The 8,865-nt window shown below is 40.8% G+C and overlaps 1 long non-coding RNA gene across 1 annotated transcript; it reads left to right on the top strand.

Annotated features, from left to right (window-relative positions):
* The first annotated feature begins 245 nt into the window (after nt 1–245).
* LOC122136351 lies at nt 246–5,759 on the top strand. Its single transcript, XR_006154084.1, has 3 exons — nt 246–487; nt 1,734–1,737; nt 5,624–5,759. It is a non-coding gene; the product is annotated as an uncharacterized LOC122136351 (long non-coding RNA).
* The last annotated feature ends 3,106 nt before the right edge of the window (nt 5,760–8,865 follow it).

The following is an 8,865-nucleotide window of genomic DNA, read 5'->3' as shown; positions in this document are numbered from 1 at the left end:
AGGTAAATTCCATTGCATGATGCCGTCTGCAAATCTTGAATTGACATTTCTTCAAGCTTTACTCAAACAACCAAATATCTCAAATAAGCATATTCAAATGACCTCTTATGCATTCAAACAACAGTCTATTTATATAGGCATTTCAATGGAGCATAAGATTCTAGCACACTTTTTTGAATAACGTCCATCAAACATTTCAGGATTCAGTGTATATTCACTTTTTTTTTGTTTAAATAGGGCAGCGATCCGCCTACACCCTTTACATATCTTCTTGGTCTGACTTATTTCTTTCTCTTCAGACACATTACTCCAACACATAGTCTTGAGTCCACAAAGGTGGGCGTCTCTGTCTCAAGCCCCTATCGGAAATGGAAGCATAAGCGTAAGTTCTACTAGGAAGACTAAATGTCACATCACATTACAATTAAGGTCTAGCCAATCGGCTCTCAACACGATGGATATAAAAGTGCACTACTCACATCCTATTGTGTTTGCAGATACCGCCGCTGTCATTTTTGCGCAAACTGTCGTTAGGCTATTGCCTGATTTTCACTGGGTTACTTGCAGTTAAGTTCGTCTCCTGCAAGCTATTGCGAGTTTGACATTCCTCTCAAGATGCACATTAGATAGTTGGCTTTGCTCTGGTGTAGTGAATGTTTTTGGTCGTTAGTAGTGTTGGATGATACACAGGCTTCGGAGTTTTCTCGGCAGAGGAAGTGAAACATTGACGGAGTTCCGAGTGCTTTCCAGTGTTGCCAGGTTTTTTCAAAACCGCCAATTGCTACTCAAAACTATCCCAATCGCGTTTCGAGAAGGGTTCCCTGAGAAAAAAAAAACAAAATCACATTCCAGGCGCTAAATATCACATTATTGGGGTCGCTTCAACTCGCGGACATGTAAAACAACCCGCAAGCAACAGTGTTACAATATCCCAATTCCTCAGAAAAATCGAGGACATGGCAACGCCGGTGCTTTCCGAGCTGTCGTGTCGGCGCTGCTTGTGTCTCTATCAACAAAATATTTCATCTGTACGCTCACGTTAACCTGCACGCATGAAATCTCTCTGGGCCTGCTGACGGTCTCTTTCGGCATCTCGCCTTCATCAGCCTACACCTTGGGCATACATTTTATTCTCTGCAAGGTTATTTGCGCAAACGTTTAAGATAAAGCGTTTGGTGTTGCGTGATGGTTTATCTAGCAAACTAGCGCTGCATGATCAAGATGTTAATCAAACTAATACATTCAATGTTTGGAACAACTATTTTGTAATGAGGCATTTTAAGGCTTGTTTTATTTAAAAGGATAACAATCTTTATAGCACTACTGATAAAGATCGTTGCTCGCATTATTCCTTCTGAAAAATGGGCTATGTTTTGCACACCTTTAAGTATTTTTGTCTTAATCATATGCTTTTGTCTTTGTTTATTCAGTCATTGTTTCATCTGCATCTATCTACAATAATTCTGAATGCCTCGTATAGGAATGGGGGTCACTCGTCGGGTTTCCCATGGTATATGGAGTCATCAAGCTTCGTGGGAATTCCACGGCTGCAGATGCAGAGAACTTTGGCTCTCACCTCATCTTTACACAGGTCACTCTCTTGGACTGGCGCTATTATGAAGCAGGCTCATTAAGCTGATGTATATGGTCAATCTTTCATTTGAGTTCTAGGTAAGAGTCTGCTCATCTTTAAAGTCCACGTAAACTGGAGGTCGCTGCTGACTTTATTTCAGTGTGGTGACGTATTTCCAGCTGAAACGGATTATTGAATAGAGGGCATGGTTTTTGTTTGCACTTCTAGTCTGTCTTTCACTTATTGCAAACTAATGGCTGGAGGGGTGTGTTTAAGGATATTCTGCCCATGCCGTCAAACTGACGTCATTAGAAAAGGAATGCCATTCGACAGCGGAAGTAAATGTTCAGATTTTGATTAGGGATTACAAAAGTTTTTCTTTTTTATTTTTCAGTGGATTAACTTGCACAGATCATTTACATCAATACTAGCCATGTGTGCTAGTAAAGTCAATTTTGATTTCACGCAGACTTTACGTTATAATCGAGGCTTGTTTGGTCTTACCCGGCTGTTGCTGCCTTCACCTTACACAGACTGCTGAGGCACTTTGCATAACTATGCTATGATGGTCATCAGGGAACGTTGTCCATTACAGTTTATGAAGTTGGCCTATTGTGGCCTTCACATGTCACAGCGACTTTGCTTAAATGAGTATCTTTTTATGGTCATGCTGATCTGGCTCATTTTCTATATTTTTTGGGGGGAGGATAGGTTTTTGCAGTTTCTGGCAGTCTTGCAGTTTTATCAGATGGTGCGCTGGCGCTAGCCTAAAGAATTGTATCTGGATCAGTCTTAGATGGAGTTTATCAATCCTGTCTGGAGTGATTAACGCGTAGGATTTTTTCTCCTACCCCTAAAGACTTAAATACACTTTCCAGTTTTATCGTACTGTGCAATCCACAATATCTGTAAAAGGGTCATTTTTTTTTTTATGTCTGCACTTATAAAATAGAAATAAACAAGGAGTGCTGTCGGCAGCCTAATTCTACCTCTTATCTATGAGAGGGCTATCTATTAACCCTTTTTTAAATAAAGAAGTGCTGCTGATTCTCGTGATAAAGTCAATTCCATATTACACGCGTATACGCGTTTGGAACCACGCCCTCCCGCGCCGACGAGCGGGGATTATTTTCTGAAGCCGAGCGGCTGATCAACCCCGAAGAAGACAGGAACTTAAATTACACTTTCACCCAGTTTTGATGAGATTACAGAAAAACGGATAAGTGAGCGTCATACATTCTTTTTATTTTATTTATAGAAACTTGTAAGTTTTCACATAAATGTAAACATCTGACTTTTTTCCAAACTATAAAGGGTCTATTTTCAAGGAAATTGTATAACAATATACATACTATACCATTAAGTTGATGTAAAATAAGATAAACAATAAATGGTAACTGTAACAAATGTAAACACTCATTGCTGTTCTTTCAATTTATCCCCCTAAAAACCAAAAAAATTCTTTCTTGCACTTATAATAATAATAAAGATAACAAACAGAAAGGTTAAAAGGATTTTTGCTGTCTGCAAAAAAACTGCAGTTTGAATAGTAGCTTTGTCTAATGAATTATAAATTATGTTGTGGGATGGATAAATTAATAGATTATCTAAATAAACTACAAACATAAAATATATACATTTATTTTGTACCTCAGTAGTGACAAACGCGTCATTAAAATGAACTGTAACAGGTGTAATTCAGTGACGCCTATACTCAACACAGAGACAGTGGGAGTAAACAGATGATTTTCACATCATTTAGATTAAAACAAAATTCTAGGCTCCAAGCTATCTATTCCTGGGAAAGCCTGACAGTGTCTACATTTTGTTTTTAAACGCTAAACAAACACACAATCATGCATGAAAAACATAATAGTTCTGTGATTAAAGCCATTTAATCCATACCTTCGACTGTAAACAACAATGAGGTGTTTTTTTAGAATTCCGATTTGTCCGTTTTTCACGTCAGACCCAGTAAATCTCTTAGAAAACTACTGGAACTGTCGCCCATGTTGATCCCACACCCGCGCGTTGTCTCAGCGCACAAGGCTTTCACATTTTGAAAAGTCATGCCCTTTCACTGAAACGCGCGCGGCTTTTCTCGCCCACACAACCGGCCTATCGTGGCCTGCTTTCTCTCTCCCACTGTCCGGCCTATCGTGGGCATGCCTCTCCTCTGTCCGGCCTATCGTGGCCTGACTCTGTCCGGCCTATCGTGGCCTCTCTCGAGGCTCTGTGGTCTATATTCATTGCCATATAAGCTAATACTTTAGCTAATACTATAATCTGATGTTCATTTCTTATGTCTGGCTAATTATCTCAATTTATCTCTTTTGTTCATGTTCCAGGATCCTCTAAGAAATACTTAATCTGGTGCGTATTACATTATTCTTCTTTCTTTTGGGGTAGGCTCCGCCCTGCCTTCGTCTTCAGCAGGATTAGCTGGTATCTACAAACTTCAGATCCACGCTACAGATGGGGCCTACGCCAAAATAATTCTATTTTTTGTTTTTGTAAATAAATACTTCAGTCTTATCTCTACCTCCTGAGTCTTTCTGGTAGAAATGGAAGCGTAAGCGTAAGTTTTCTACTAGGAAGACTAAATGTCCACATCACATTACAATTAAGGTCTAGCCAATCGGCTCTCAACACGATGGATATAAAAGCACACTACTCACATCCTATTGTGTTTGCAGTAGTGATGGGAAGTTCGGCTCTTTTCAGAGAGCCGGCTCTTTTGGCTCAGCTCCCAAAGAAGAGCCGGCTCTTTCGACTCCTGAAAGGCTCTTAATATGGGATTTTTTGTAGGCCTTTTATTTTACCATAACTTTTGCAAAAATTAATACATTTAATGGTTTGTGTGAACCCTTTCACGTGCAGTGTTTTTATGAGAATCCTTATAATTGCCTAATTTTGTGCATTTATTTTGTTACAAAACCATTCTTTTGTTTGTATTGTTTAATATTTTAATCAAACATTTTATTGCACAAATTAACAACAAAACAGCAAATAAATCCACAGAACAGAACTAGAACCGAACTCAAGCAAACAGTATTAATGTCCTCAGTGAAGATTGGCATTCAAACAAATCAGATGCCTCAGCTTTGATGGACTGATCCTATTTCTTCTTTCTGTGATTATCATAGACAGTAAAAGAAATGGACACAGCGCGACCCGATTGGATTCAACGGAGACAAGTGAAGTCAATTAGAAGCACTCACTTCCTGGGGGTCGAGCGTACTGCGCAGACTCAAACTGAGCTTGATGACGTAGATGTCACGTGAGCAACCTGTCTGACAATTGTAAGTCTTCTAATCGCTGGTGCCAAGAGAAATCTGAATCACCCACTGAATCTTGCAGAGACGGCGAGTGTGAACAGGAGCAGATTTTGGTAAGTATTCTGATTAATTATTTTGTCATTTTGCATAATCACAATCCCCCCGATTGCCTCATGGACAGTAAAAGATTGCCTGCGAGCATCTCCTCCTGTCCATACGGTAATTTCTCTACTGTGCGACAGAGAGTCGTAGGTTATGACGCAATCGTTAGCCTATTTTTTACAAAAACTGCTTTTACGGGGTCATAACGTAAGATACAAGGTAATGGAGCCTTTTATACATTTTCGTGTTTTCTTAGAAATAATTAATGGACAAATGTAATCTTTAAACGCCTCAGAGTGTAAAGTTATTCGCTGTCAAAGTGACGCCAAAATGAATGGGAGTCAATGGGATGCTAACAGCAGGTGGGGGTCCGCTAATCAATGGCGGTGCCCGGGGAAGCTTCAATAAAATATGAAACCCTGCTCCCCTGGTGATTATCTGCCCTGTTTCACCCCCCTCTCTGTTTTTACATAATGGTATGATCCCATATCCTCACATCTAATTGGCCGCGATGCATTGCTGACCAATCAAAACAAAGTTCTGCCTTGAGGTAAGCAGCGAAAGGAAAAAAACTGGGAGCCGGCTCTCACTCGATGCGAGCCGGCTCTTCTGATTCACTACAAAGCATCGGCTCTCAGAGCCGCATCTTCTGCGCATGACACATCACTAGTTTGCAGATACCGCCGCTGTCATTTCCCTCCATCCTCCCCACCACCACCAGGTTGGCCCTGTCCATGCGGGGGGTAGGCTCCGCCCTGCCTTCATCTTCAGCAGGATTAGCTGGTATCTACAAACTTCAGATCCACGCTACGGATGGGGCCTACGCCAAAATAATTCTATTTTTTGTGTTTTTGTAAATAAATACTTCAGTCTTATCTCTACCTCCTGAGTCTTTCTGGTAGAACTCAAAACAGTGTTCTCCATTGTACAGCCTCTTTCAAGTATTTCATCCTGTGCAGAGTTTTCCTCTCCTTCTGGACATAGTGAAAGACGTGCTGAATTCCATCTTTTCCCATCACTTAAGATGAATGAACTCGGACCTGTTTGTTGTTGTACTGACAACGGATCAGCAAACTGGAATTCTCCTATTTTCACATGAAAAGGCTTTCTCACTCTCACCTTATCTCCAACCGCAATATTAAGAAATTCAGATCCATTTTTACGATCGGTGTATTGTTTTCTTTTGTTCTTTGTGTCACACGAGCTCTAACCTGAGCAAATTGATCAGGGGTATCCTCAGGCAGAAGAACATTCAACTTTGTTCTCATAGTTCGGCCTCTCAAGAGCAGAAAAGGGGTCTCACCCATTGTAGCATGGGGTGTCGCTCGATAGCTCTTCAGCATGGTCAGGACTGCAGATTTCCAGGGCTTACGTGCCACTTCAGCTGCTTGAAGACACTCTTTAAGCACCCTGTTGAACCGTTCAATGGCCCCATTAGCCTGAGGGTGATAAACACTGGTCTTTATGTGCTTTATTCCCAGTGTTTTCACAAAATCAACAAATTCAGATGAAGTGAACTGCGGCCCATTGTCTGTCGTGATGGTGCAGGGGTTTCCTTCTCGAGCAAAGATAGTGGTCAGAAATTTCAGAACAGTCTCTGTTGTTACTGATGAAGCAAAACCAACTTCTGGCCATTTGCTGAAATAGTCAATCAGTGTTATTGAAAACTTACAATCAGTAGCTCCCTTTTCGAAAGGTCCTACTATATCAATAGCAACATGTTGAAATGGGCCTTTTGGGAACTCCACTGGCTGCATTGGAGCTGTAAATGTTTTGGCTGATTTATCACTGGCCTGGCAGGTCACACAAGCGGACAGGATCGTGTGAACAAGATCGTCCATTCGCGGCCACCAATACAGCTCTCTCAGATGCTGTCTGGTTCGAACCAGCCCCTGATGTCCCTCGTGCGCCAGGTGGATGAGCCATTCCCGCAGTGCAATAGGAACAATCAAACGATTCCCCCTGGAAATCAATGGACATTCAACAGCCAGTTCATGTCTGATCGGGAAGTATGGATGTAAATCACTGGAGACAGACTTTTGCAGTTTAGGCCAACCTGTCTGAATTGTCTGACGTAACTGAGACAGTTCTGGACAGTCCTCGCATTCAGCATTAAAGTCCACTAGCGGCAACGCAGTCAGAAAGGGCTAAATTTCTGCGATTTCAGAAATTAAATCCTGTTCAATGGATACAGTGGTGTCTGTGTGGCTCAATGGCATACGGAACAGACAATCCGCCACACAGTTTTTACTACCTGGATGGTACTGTATATCATACTGGAAGCACAGGAGCCTAGCAGACCAACAAGCTACCCTCATGCCTGCTCTATTCATGCCCTTTGTGGAGAGAAGAGTAGTCAGGGCATTTGCGATCAACCGATCGCGGAGCATTTCACTCTCCATTTCCCCGAACGCACATGGGGCTGCTAACACTCTTAAAGCGGCAACGTATTGCGTAACAGTTTCATCTGCTCTTTGCACACGTTGTCTGAACGTGTGTCAGCATGCAACTACGTTAACTTTAGGCACAAAGTGTTTCTGAAGTGCAGCCATTGCCTCATCAAAAGTAGTATCTTGGTCTGGCAGAGTATAAAACAGCCGCTGGCCTTCCGTCCCCAAGCAATGCAGCAATCTCCGGTTGCCTGGATGACTATCATGTAATTATGAAAGATTTTCTGCCACGTTTCAAATGGAATCGGTGGCTCCCCACTAACAGGAAGAAACGGGAGCGGGCTCGGCACTGAAGCGCTCATTCTCGTCGCCAATTTGTGATATTTTTACACTTTAACAGAACACACTCCACACTACAACTCACATCCTCAACTTTATTCTTCTTCATCACATTACTAAACACAATTCCTCACTAGAGTCCCTAGTGGTGCAGTTCCACATTAATGTGTTATACTTAGCAATTACTATGAACTGAACATCAACTATTGTATGCTTCTCAACACAACACAGTTGCCACTCTGTGCATCTCTCAGAAATCAGAGCTTGGCAAGAGTAGGCCTAATATTACCTAAAATATTACATCATACACGTTCTACTATTTGTGTAGCTATATATAAAAGGCAATGATTTAAACCTTATAGACTACGATATGATACACGAATGAATAAGCACAGCGCGATTGCCAAACAGTCTTTCTCAGTTACCATCTCTGCGCGTCTCCGTCTCTCAAAAACCAAACCAGCTCTCTGTCAAGAGTATAAGCTAATAATCAACTTAAATACAGATACATTTTCTACTAGGCCTACATGTTTGTTTGGTTTAATTTTGCTGGTTTGCGTTTGCACATGCACATTTGTTTAATGAAGTTCTAAAAAGACTCGTTTAAATAGTTCTGCATAATGAAATGTTAGCCTTGAATTAATTCATTCACTAAATGTTTGTCATGAAATCTTCCTACTTGTATGATACATTTATTTTTAGAAATTATTAATTTTATATTTTAGAACACTGAATAGGGCAAATAGTCACAATATTTTTCCATACTCTGTTCTGTTTTTTTCCCCATAGGTTTTCAGACCTGCAAATTGCTTAGCCTAAGTGAAATACTTTTTTAAACTCAGCAGGAACCGGTGAGCCAAAGGAATTCATGTTGTTTCACATAATCCTCTAAAATTACAACGCAGTAACAAGTGTGTGAAGTGAAATGACTTAAATCAATTTCCACATTTCTAAATTGCGTAGGAACCCTTACTGTTTTAATTTAGATACTTAAATATCTATTTATTGGATCACGAAAGATCCCCAAGCTGGGACTCGAACTCACGTTGCTCGAAGCACAACTGCACTACATCTGGAAGCAATGCCTATACAAGAAAATCGGCTCAGACTGTTAGAAGATGTTTAAATAGGTTAACACAAAACAATAGTTAAACACTGCATATTTGTTCAGTGATAACAAAAA

The sequence above is a fragment of the Cyprinus carpio genome, chromosome B2, assembly GCF_018340385.1.
Source record: "Cyprinus carpio isolate SPL01 chromosome B2, ASM1834038v1, whole genome shotgun sequence".
In the NCBI taxonomy this organism is placed as follows: domain Eukaryota; kingdom Metazoa; phylum Chordata; class Actinopteri; order Cypriniformes; family Cyprinidae; genus Cyprinus; species Cyprinus carpio.
This window is presented reverse-complemented; position numbering and strand designations above follow the sequence as displayed.